Below are 12,647 nucleotides of genomic sequence, written 5' to 3'. Positions count from 1 at the left end.
CGAAAGAAAAAAATTGGGTTCAGTGTCCCTTTAAGTGTAACTTCTGAAACTTTCGCCGCCCGTAATTTCACCTCGCATATCGGGGTATCACATATACTGCGTCGTCAGATTCTAGACTGGCATAAGTAGGACAAACTGGCGATCTTCAGAAATGTGCGCAAATACACATTTCTGTTGTCGCAAGTAACTTACGTCAGTATTATGTCTGCGTAAAGTGTCAATAAAGAGTAGTTTTATGCAAATGAGGATAACACACATAAAAACGAAACCAGAATTAAGCTAAAAAAGCGACACATAATTACGCTATTCAAAATCCCTATATAAACCCCTGCGCAACCACCATTTTCTTGCATGTGTTTGGATTGTTCGTTAAGCTACAACACACGGCCCAGGAGTGGAGGATTAGTGAGAGCAGAGAAAGCAGCGCAGAATAAATAGTTAGGTCGCATTGGTGGATTGAGTACACTTACTTACACATATTCTGACGTATTGCACACATTGCATACATACGTACATATTTAAATACACCACACTTTTTTTCTAACACCTCACATATTTTATTTTTACAGTGTGATAGGCTGAGTGTTGGTTGTGATTGTGTTAGACTGGACTGGGAGTGAGTGGGAGTGTGTGTAGTGTGATTAGTGTTAGATTAGCAGGGAGAGGTAGGGAGGAGGGGAGAGGGGAGGAGGGGAGAGGAGTGACAGGGAGAGGAGGATAGGAGAGGACAGGAGGAGCATTGCCCCCCCCCCCCGACAGGGAGTAAGTGGAGTGGGGAAAAGGGAGAGCCAGAAGGGATGATAGGAGGAGAGATGGCAGAGAACCCCAGATACGAGGCACATCCAGGAGAGGGACAGAGGAAAGAAAGGGAGGAGGAGGGAGAGGATAGGGAGGAACCCACACTGCCAGGGACATTACAGGGAGGAAGCCAAGTGGCCATGGAGGATGAGAGGCTGACATGTCCCAACTTCTCATTTAATGAAAATGTTGCCCTAGTCCAGGCCATCATGGACAACTACAGTGGCCTCTTCGGGCAGGAGAAGTGCAAAGGCAGTGCCAAAAAAAGGACTGGATGGATGGCGGTAGAGGATGCCGCTAACAGCGTGGCCCAGAAGAGGAGGACTGTAGAGGGCCGGAAAAAGAGGTGGAATCATTATAAGAGGCGGGTCAAAGAGAAGAGGGCAGGAAGCTGTCCACAAGAAGGGAACAGGCGGTGGGCCATCCCTGGAAATGGAGTACAACACCTGGCAGGAGATGATACGCAGGTCCCTGAGTATCACAGCAGTCAGTGGACCTCCAGGGGCTCGTGACTCAGGGGTTGCAACCACAGCACATCATGCTGGTGAGTAACATCACACACATCTGTATTATATGTAATTGCAATACAACATCCTTTAATATCACACATTCATGTACATGATTAGGAACATGGTATTTGGAGTACTAACAAAAACATCTACAATTATACTTGACATTACTACTATATAACACAATGCAATTCATGATGTGAGGTGGAATAGTGCAATACTAACATGTCTCAGAGTAACATAGGCCACAAGCCACATGTAGAGTTTTCATTAAATGGACACTATAGCCATTCTAATACATTTAGCTCAATAAAGCAGGTTCTTTTTTTATTTTATTTTTATAAGGCTTTATTGAGAGAAAACAACATGCATGTTATAAACCATTGGCATACAAACAGCTTGTGGTATCAGTACAGGTATATCATATGGATAGATCAAACTAAAGTAAATTGTGTGACCATAGTGTCACTTAAAGAACACATTATTTCATCATTGACATGTACACATAACTATTGTATGAAACACATCCCTGTATACCCTGTATGAAACACATCCCTGTATACTGCTCATATTCAAATCCCTCACAATGTGCACATGCATGTTAGCGTTTGACATGTGAATCAGTATAGGCCCTAGCATGTATCAATGTACATTGTATGCCCACATAGACATATATCTGACTGTACTAATCCCTCTCATCCTTTAACTCCTCCACAGAACCTCCTGTCACAAGGATAGAAACAGCCATGCCCCCACCACAACAACCACCACCAGTCTTCAGGCAACCACAGGAACAGTGTGCTCCCAGGAATGAGCATGGTTGGATGACTTCAGTTGAGGACCCGGGAGTGATGCCACCGACATTGCCAAATGACCCCTGGCAACATTCCTGGCCAGAGGAATATCCTCCCTTTGGTTTTGAGAGGGAGCCAAGACAGGCACAATCCCCACCATCCTCTTCACTGGGACGTGCTATACCATCCTCTTCCCTGAGACGAGCTCCAACATCTGCAGATGGAAAAACAGCAGAAACTACAGCTGCCCTTCAAGCACCAGAAACTACAACTGCCCCTCAAGCACCAGCAACTACAACTGCCCCTCAAACACCAGAAACTACAGCTGCCCCTCAAGCACCAGAAACTACAGCTGCCCCTCAAGCACCAGAAACTACAGCTGCCCCTCAAGCACCAGAAACTACAGCTGCCCCTCAAGCACCAGAAACTACAACTGCCCCTCAAGCACCAGAAACTACAGCTGCCCCTCAAGCAACAGAAGCACACCCACAAGCATCACCTCTTCTCCAACATTGTGGCCTTCAATAGAGGTTACACAATCATAGCATAGAGCTGCAGAGGGACATTGCAGCATAGTTAAGTGCAAGTGTTCAAAACCAGTTACAGATGATGCGAATTCTGTCTGATATGCAGATGCAGATGGACAATAGATGGAGAGAACAAAATCAACTTTTGGGTGTGTTGGTTGAGCACTTTACACACCAGCAGGACACTGCCTCCAGCCTATCATCTGTGGCCAGCACACCAGCAGAAACACCAGAATCTGCTAGAACAAGGAGAACAAGGAAATCCACTACAGGCACCTCAGCTCCCTCATCCAAGAAGCCAAAAAATAAATAAATATTATTATAGTTCACCATAAATATTGTCCTCTGTTATTTACCATGTAATTGTCATGGTGTGTTTTATTACACTAATATTGTTAAAACATATGATATGACCTGTGTTGAAATGTCAATAAAAAACAGGTAATATTATCATTTTTATGACATATTCTTGTACTATATTCACATCCACATAGTTGTGTATGAAGGGTACATATAGTAATATTCACTTATAAGATGTAAATCAATGTATCTCACATCCAATATAAATTGACACATGGCTATATATAATACTGATGTTACTGATAGGGTGTGGATTGTCAGGTGTTTTAAGGCTGCAGGTGAGAAGTTGTGCTGTTTGTGATTGGTATGACACAATTGCAGAGGAGGAATATTGATTGTAATAATTAAGGGGACAGCAAGGTTTAAAGGGACAGTTTACTCAAAAATGTTCTTCCCTATAATTTGTTCCCAATGATCCACTTTACCTGCTAGAGTGTATTAAATTATTTACAAGTATTTCCTTTACCCTTATGATTGCATTTGAAATATTTTATGTATTCTGTGGTATCCCCAGCAATCCTTAAATATTTTGGCCTTAAGGCCAAGCTGTTTTAACACAGTCAGTAGAATAAATTACACACCCAGTGGGTTCTAGAAGAGATAGGGTAATAAAATGTTAATTTTCCATTGTTCTTGGAAATTGGTGATTGGTTTATGAACAGATATAAAATAAAGAAGCAAGTATATGAATATACTGTGATAAAGTAATGAGATCTGATTATACCTACAAGCTCAAACCATTTTATTAGATTGTGACTTCAAAACACAAAATCAGTTATTTCATATACAGAAATAAACCTTAAAAAGCAAATCACCTACATTTTATACTCTGCAGCTGGTAAAAAAAGTAATTGGAAAGAGAAAAACAATTTTATAGTATACTGTCCCTTTAACTATTTTAAATGCTGCTTTAATGTATGTGTTTGTTAAGGCTTCCAGGGAGTTACGTTGCTTTTTTTAGTCAGTGCAAGGGTTTCTGCTAAAACAAACCAACTGAGGGGGCGTCCAAGTGATAATATTGAAATAAATATGGAAACAGATATAACAGATCTTATCTCAATGAGGAATACAAACAATTAATCTGTTACTAGTGATGTTGCGAACAGTTCGCCGGAGAACAGTTCCCGGCGAACATAGCTTGTTCGCGTTTGCCACTGCGGGCGAACTTATGCGATGTTCGATCCGCCCCCTATTCATCATCATTGAGGAAACTTTGACCCTGTATCTCACAGCCTTCAGACACATTTGAGCCAATCAGCAGCAGACACTCCCTCACAGACCCTCCCAGCTCCTGGGCAGCAGCCATTTTAGATTCATTACGATCCTGCTTTCTTAGTGAGAGGAGGTTTAGTGTTGCTGCTGCTGACATTATAGGGAAATAAATAGCTAGGCTAGTGTATTTAGTGTCCATTACAGTCCTGAAGGACTCATCTAATCTCTGCTGTAAGGACAGCACCCCAAAAAGCCCTTTTTAGGGCTATAACTTCAGTCGTTTTTTTTTTTTATTCGTAATTTTATTTGCATTTGCCTGGCTTTCAGCCTGTGTGTGAATTTTGCTAGTGTAATCTAATTTCATTTTCTATCAGGCCTGTGTCTCAGGCTCACACAGCATATACTGTGGTTAATTGCTCTGTGCCAGCCACCACTCATATCTGCTTAACATTAGTGTAAATTTAAACAACAAAACTTTTAAATCATTTTGCTAGTGTAATCTAATTTCATTTTCTATCAGACATGTGTGTCAGGCTTACACAGCATATACTGTGGTTAATTGCTGTGCCAGCCACCACTCATATCTGCTTAACATTAATGTAAATTTTAAAAAAAAAACTATTAAATCATTTTGCTAGTGTAATCTAATTTCATTTTCCATCAGGCCTGTGTGTCAGGCCCACATCATATAGTGTGATTAATATTTTTTTTTCCACCACTTATATCTGGTGTAACATTAGTGTACATTTTTTTAATTATTTTTTTTTACATCAGTCCTCTTCTAGTGTTATTTAATTTTAGTTACCAGGCCAGCCTGGCTGCCATTAGTGCCAGCCTGTGTGTCAGACTGCCAGCATATACTGTGCCTACTTCCATCCTCAGTGCCAGTCCACCACTCCTATCTGGTATAAAATTAGTTTAAATTTTGTAAAAAAAAACTTTTACACCAGTCTTCTAGTGTTATTTAATTTTAGTTGCCAGGCCAGCCTGCCACTAGTGCCAGCCTGTGTGTCAAGCTGCCAGCACATACTGTGCCTACTTCTATCCTGAGTGCCATCACTCCTATCTGTTGTAACATTAGTGTAACTTTAAAAAAAAACTTTTACATCAGTCTGCTATTGTTATTTAATTGTAGTTGCCTGTCTGCCAGCGTGTGTGCCAGGCCCACTTTCCAACTAGTGCCACGAATCATATTTGTTATAACAGTAGTGTAAATATTTTAAATAAAAACTTTTTTGACTGTGAATCATCAGTCTGCTAGTGCAATTGAATTGCAGTTGCCTGCCTGCCAACGTGTGTGCCAGGCCCACTTGCCAACTAGTGCCACCAATCATATTTGTTATAACAGTATTGTAAATATTTAAAATAAAAACCTTTTTGACTGAGAAACATCAGTCATCTAGTGTAATCTAATTGCAGTTGCCTGCCTGCCAGCGTGTGTGCCAGGCCCACTTGCCAACTAGTGCCACCAATCATATTTTTTATAACAGTAGTGTAAATATTTAAAAAAAATATTTTTTGACTGTGAAACATCAGTCTGCTAGTGTAATCTAATTGCAGTTGCCTTCCTCCCAGCGTGTGTGCCAGGCCCACTTGCCAACTAGTGCCACCAATCATATTTGTTATAACAGTAGTGTAAATATTTAAAAAAAATATTTTTTGACTGTGAAACATCAGTCTGCTAGTGTAATCTTATTGAAGTTGCCTTCAATGTATCTATCTATCAAATCTATCTATCTCATGGTTGTGCAAATGGACTGTTTGCGGTTGTTTGCGGTGCGTTACACGGGGAATTTGGTCTGTCACTGTGAAGCGGGCATAACCCTTACACTACCTGATCGATATAACATCATACCTGATGTTTTAAAGCACGTTATTCCAAACAATTTAGGAATGTTAGGTGATTTAGGCCCTTTATGGGTTAAAACCAGACTCTGCATCAACTATGTAATTTTCTGTGGGAGTTTTGCCATGGATTCCCCTCCGGCATGACACAGTCCAGGTGTTAGTCCTCTTGAAACAACTTTTCCATCACTATTGTGGCCAGAAAGAGTCCTTGTGGGTTTTAAAGTTCGCCTACCTATTGAAGTCAATGGCGGTTCGCCCGTTTCGCCGGTTCGCGAACATTTGCGGAAGTTCGAGTCTGCCATTCGTGAACCTAAATTTTTAGGTTCGCGACATCACTATCTGTTACCAAACATATATGCAATATTAGCCCCCAAAGAATCTGTGCTCTGCACTATTCAAAGGGCCTCAATGGATATCGAGGTATAAGTGGCTGCTCTCCTCTTCACAGATGAATTTTAACCAAACTATGAAGTGAAACACAAAACTGAGGGGCTCCTCATGTGCAGATCAACCAAAAGTGAGCATGAAATGATGCAACCAAAATCCAAAATGGGTACTCACATTTGGCAATAGCACAGCAATGTGCTGGTAGTGACGTGCTGATAGCTCAGGGTGTATCAGCTCACCCTCTCTCCAGGTGTTGCTCAGCCAATTAAATCACAAGAAAGATCCAAGGATATGAAGCTCAACTCCGTGTAGCATTCAAATAGGAAAAACAAAGGTGCTAGAACTGTGCTTAAGTTTAAAAAATTGTTTATTTAGAAACAACAAATTAAAAACAAAAGCAGTGAGTTAAAATAGGGGTGTCCAAGTTTTACCCCCTATCTGCCGTTTTATCAGGCATCTAGCACCTTGCATGGTTCAATGCTATTTAAACCTATTGAAAACCAATGAGCCAACAAACTAACAAATCTCTCCACCCATTATGGGCGTGTATGACACACATGTGTAAGTGGTAATAAAGTTAGTTTGTTCATGTTTTCCCAAAACGAACCCTACATATTAAAAACATATATATATATATATATATATATATATATATATATATATATATATATATAGTAGAGCAAAGGTGAATCCCACGGACGGTCTCCGTGTTGCAGAAAGGATCCAATCAAGCAGGCAAATATGGTAGTTGAATATCAAAAAGCGCCTAACTGGAGGCTATGGGAAATGGGCCTAGGCAGTAGCGGATATGCCTAACTGTCTAACATGAACAATTTTATATATATATAATATTAAAATATATAATATTAAAATGTTAAACAAATTTGTCAGTTATACAAATTTATTGGAGATATAAAATGTAAAATCAAACAATATAGTTAAAAAACATGGATCCATGTATCAAAAAAAGAATACATTTACAATGAATGACAGTCGATAATCGTAATAAAAACACAATATGTTGACATAAATTTCTTAATAAAATTACAGGTCTGAGTTTGCAATGTCACCAGCCGGTTAGGGTGATTGAGTTAATTAAAAGAGTCTCTAGTCCCTTATTTGATGTATCTACTTTTGTGAAAAGTGAAAAAATAATTAATTGTTGAAAAAATTATGGTGAATAAAAATATATCTAGATATAAAAATGTTAAAAGATGTTTTAAAAAATCCAAATGATCAAATTAAAAATCAAAAATCAAAATGTAAATTCAGTAATCAAAAATCAAAAAATCAAAATTTCTCTGTGTCTTAAATCCAAAAAGGTGTTTTTAGTGATTGTGAAATACCCAAAAAGTGAAAAAGACTTGTATCCAAATATTTGTATCCAATGAATTACTCTGTGTTTAGTTGTTGTGTATAATATAGATAGTGACTGCTGAAAAATCCTCCTTCTGAGAGTCCCCTTAGTAGGTGGTTTGTTGTTGGTGTTTTGTTTGTAAGGTATTCGGTCTGTGACAAAGACTCAATCCTTATAAAAAACCTGCAAACAACAAAATCACATAGTGCAATAATGCTACAAATGTGATAGAAATATTAAAAAGTTGCTCACCAATTTCTGTCAACGCGTTTCAGCCTCTTTGTTAGGCCTTTCTCAAGACTATATTTTAGGGTGAGCTATGGTGGCTATTTAAGGCACTCTATACCAATCAAAAGATTGTAGTTTTGGCGCCAAAAACGCTATACTAGCGTGACCCGGAAGTGGTTCTTATAACTCTTTTACCATTCTTACTATACCCCTTTTCAAATATGTTTTTATGTTATCCAAATTACTATTATGTCAGATTCAATTGCTTGAATGTTTAATTCATATAATTCGTTGGTTTAAATCATTGAGCTTGTTGCGATCGATAGACCGGATGTTGTACACAAGCGGAAAAGCGGAAGTGACGTCATTACGCATTGCGTCACTTCCGGTAAACTTTTTGTTTACTAACATTACCGGTTTCTATGCCAATATAGCCGGTGTTTGTTTTTTAACGGTATGATAGCACGTGTTGCATAACATACTCAAGCCCATTATTTTGAATCTGTGTGGAAATATGAAAGTATGTTTTTTTGTTAATAGAGTTGTTATTTCGTTGGATAACATTTAAAACATTTTATGGGAGTTATGATTCATAATGAATTATGGTAATAATAAGATTAGATAGTGTTTAATATACAAAGTTAAATATAATAAGTAAAAGAACTCATATCCGTATATAAAATAGCAATAGTACTTCAAATACTCCAAATGATATATCAAAAAATGAAATAAAACATGTTAACAATTCAGTCATGAATAACAATACTAAAAACAGTGCTAAAAACAATACTAAAATCAGTACTAAAAATAGTTTAGTCTATTAAAATTCTTAAGAATCATGATTCTATGATGGATAAGATTCTTATATTACTGAGGTCTATAATTGGATTAAGAATAGTAATATATGTTTAGGATTAATCTTGGAAATGATTGGATGTTATCTATCAGTTATAATAGCATCTGGGTGTTCTGGTCCACTAATTTGTGTAATAACAGTATCTGAGTGGAGTGTTGTTTTGGTGTTGATGTTGCCTATATTCTCCTCTGTTGTACTCATAAGTCTGATTTTGATCATAATGTCTTTGAGGTCTCTCTTGCCCACAAAATGTGTTAGGGGCTTCTCTGTAATTGTCATTGTACCTCCTATTTGGTCTTTGGTAGTGTCTATACTGTGGATACTCCTGGCTTCTGTTATTATATTGACGTGAAGGGGGATAAAATTCTTGATTGTTATTTCTAGCATAATATTCCCCCTTATATGGTGTATTGGAAAAATGTCTTGGATTATAATGCTGTTGGTTATCTCTACTCTGATGTCTGTGATATCCATTATGTTCCCAACCTCTTCACTGTCTATAAGGACGAAATGTTGTCCTCGGGGTCCTATTATTCATTCTTATATTTGGTCCCTGATGCCATCGGTTAAAGCTTGGTGTATATTCTTGATTCCATGATGTGTGGCTTTGTATATGTTCTTCCCTATTGCTGGGATTGTAATATTCTCTATTCTCATCTCCTATTGGTAATCTTGGTTTATGTCTCCTCCCTCTGTGTGTACATTTTTAACCATTCCCCCTCATTTGTGGTAACCTCATTCCTATTCTCCTTTGTAGTGTTATTCGTCTCATCTGTTATTAATGTTCTTGATCAGTTCTAATTCTCTGTTCAATCACACCTAATTGGAGAGGAGGGAATTATGAAAAGAGTCTACTAACTGCCGAATCCAGATGGATTTTCGATATTGATAGTCTATACCCTAGGGGTTTGAATAATAAAGAAGATCTCTCACACCTACTAAATCTAAAATAATAACCTGCATATAAGTTTGTTTAGGATGACATATAACCGAACAGCATGTATTTTCATACTAGCTCATAGAGTTATTTATCACTAGACACTTTATTACTAATGCGGGGTCAATAGTAGAGAATAAGGCAAAGTAGTGACCTCCTACCACTCTCAATTGTTGATAAAAATCCTATAAAACTATGATAGGAGAACATGTGTCCTAGAATAGTAGAATAGGAGAATAAATTCACTTGATATTAAAACCCAGAACAAGAGAACATATATGTTTTAATTTAACTAAGTTTTATAAAGACGGAAAGGGTAGCAATTTCATTTTATCCGCAGTAATTTAATTATTCTCCTTCAATAAGTGTATTTTTGTATTTTTATATTTTTGTATTTTTATATTATAACTTCATTTTAATATTTTAACTCAAATTTACTCTTATAACATTGTAAATCTCTCAAATATGAAACAAGTGGGATATTAGACAAAGGAAGTTATTTCTTCCTTTTCCCTAATTTTTTCCACTCAGATACTGTTATTACACAAATTAGTGGACCAGAACACCCAGATGCTATTATAACTGATAGATTACATCCAATCATTTCCAAGATTAATCCTAAACATAGATTACTATTCTTAATCCAATTATAGACCTCAGTAAAATAAAAATCTTATCCATCATAGAATCATGATTCTTAAGAATTTTAATAGACTAAACTATTTTTAGTACTGATTTTAGTATTGTTTTTAGCATTGTTTTTAGTATTGTTATTCATGACTGAATTGTTAACATGTTTTATTTCATTTTTTGATATCTCATTTGGAGTATTTGAAGTACTATTGCTATTTTATATACGGATATGAGTTCTTTTACTTATTATATTTAACTTTGTATATTAAACACTATCTAATCTTATTATTACCATAATTCATTATGAATCATAACTCCCATAAAATGTTTTAAATGTTATCCAACGAAATAACAACTCTATTAACAAAAAAACATACTTTCAGATTTCCACACAGATTCAAAATAAGGGGCTTGAGTATGTTATGCAACACGTGCTATCAAACCGTTAAAAAACAAACACCGGATATATTGGCATAGAAACCGGTAATGTTAGTAAACAATAAGTTTACCGGAAGTGACGCAATGCGTAATGACGTCACTTCCGCTTTTCCGCTTGTGTACAACATCCGGTCTATCGATCGCAACAAGCTCAATGATTTAAACCAACGAATTATATGAATTAAACATTCAAGCAATTGAATCTGACATAATAGTAATTTGGATAACATAAAAACATATTTGAAAAGGGGTATAGTAAGAATGGTAAAAGAGTTATAAGAACCACTTCCGGGTCACACTAGTATAGCGTTTTTGGCTCCAAAACTACAATCTTTTGATTGGTATAGAGTGCCTTAAATAGCCACCATAGCTCATCCTAAAATATAGTCTTGAGAAAGGCCTAACAAAGAGGCCGAAACGCGTTGACAGAAATTGGTGAGCAACTTTTTAATATTTCTATCACATTTGTAGCATTATTGCACTATGTCATTTTGTTGTTTGCAGGTTTTTTATAAGGATTGAGTCTTTGTCACACAAAACACCAACAACAAACCACCTACTAAGGGGACTCTCAGAAGGAGGATTTTTCATCAGTCACTATCTATATTATACACAACAACTAAGCACAGAGTAATTCATTGGATACAAATATTTGGATACAAGTCTTTTTCACTTTTTGGGTATTTCACAATCACTAAAAACACCTTTTTGGATTTAAGACACAGAGAAATTTTTATTTTTTGATTTTTGATTACTGAATTTACATTTTGATTTTTGATTTTTAATTTGATCATTTGGATTTTTTAACACATCTTTTAACATTTTTATATCTAGATATATTTTTATTCACCATAATTTTTTCAACAATTAATTATTTTTTCACTTTTCACAAAAGAGTATACATCAAATAAGGGACTAGAGACTCTTTTAATTAACTCAATCACCCTAACCGGTTGGTGACATTGCAAACTCAGACCTGTGATTTTATTAAGAAATTTATGTCAACATATTGTGTTTTTATTACGATTATCGACTGTCATTCATTGTAAATGTATTCTTTTTTTGATACATGTTTTTTAACTATATTGTTTGATTTTACATTTTATATCTCTAATACATTTGTATAACTGACAAATTTGTTTAACATTTTAATATTATATATTTTAATATTATATATATATAAAATTGTTCATGTTAGACAGTTAGGCATATCCGCTACTGCCTAGGCCCATTTCCCATAGCCTCCAGTTAGGCGATTTGCTGATATTCAACTACCATATTTACCACTTTCAGGGGCAGCTAGGTACCCCATTATCGTAAAGCTCTTTTGGGATTATTATGAGCGCTGTGAGATACCATTAAAACCAATCAAGCAGACGCACAGGTTTTTCTTAAACAATCCGTTTTAATGACAACAGAGAAACCAGACGTTTCGGCTCAAACACAAGCCTTTATCAATGGTGTTCAAAACCGGATGTGAAATACCACACAAACCTATACCTTAAATACCCACCCATCCCCCTTGTGAGAACCAATCAGTATACACATTCAAAACACACCCTCGTTCACAAGGCCAACATACCGGGCTTCAATATGCGCACTGTAGTTTCAAAGAAGATGCGGCGTGACGTCAACATGCTCCCTCCGTCTCTAGTGGATCGTCAGTAACCACAGGTGACCATAGAAACAAAATGTAAACAACTGTGCTACACTGGTAGCGCGGAGAAGTGCAGAATTGGATGTGCATCTGACAGATAATAAAC

Source organism: Bombina bombina, chromosome 4, assembly GCF_027579735.1.
Source record: "Bombina bombina isolate aBomBom1 chromosome 4, aBomBom1.pri, whole genome shotgun sequence".
NCBI lineage: Eukaryota > Metazoa > Chordata > Amphibia > Anura > Bombinatoridae > Bombina > Bombina bombina.
Note: the sequence above shows the minus strand (reverse complement) of the source record.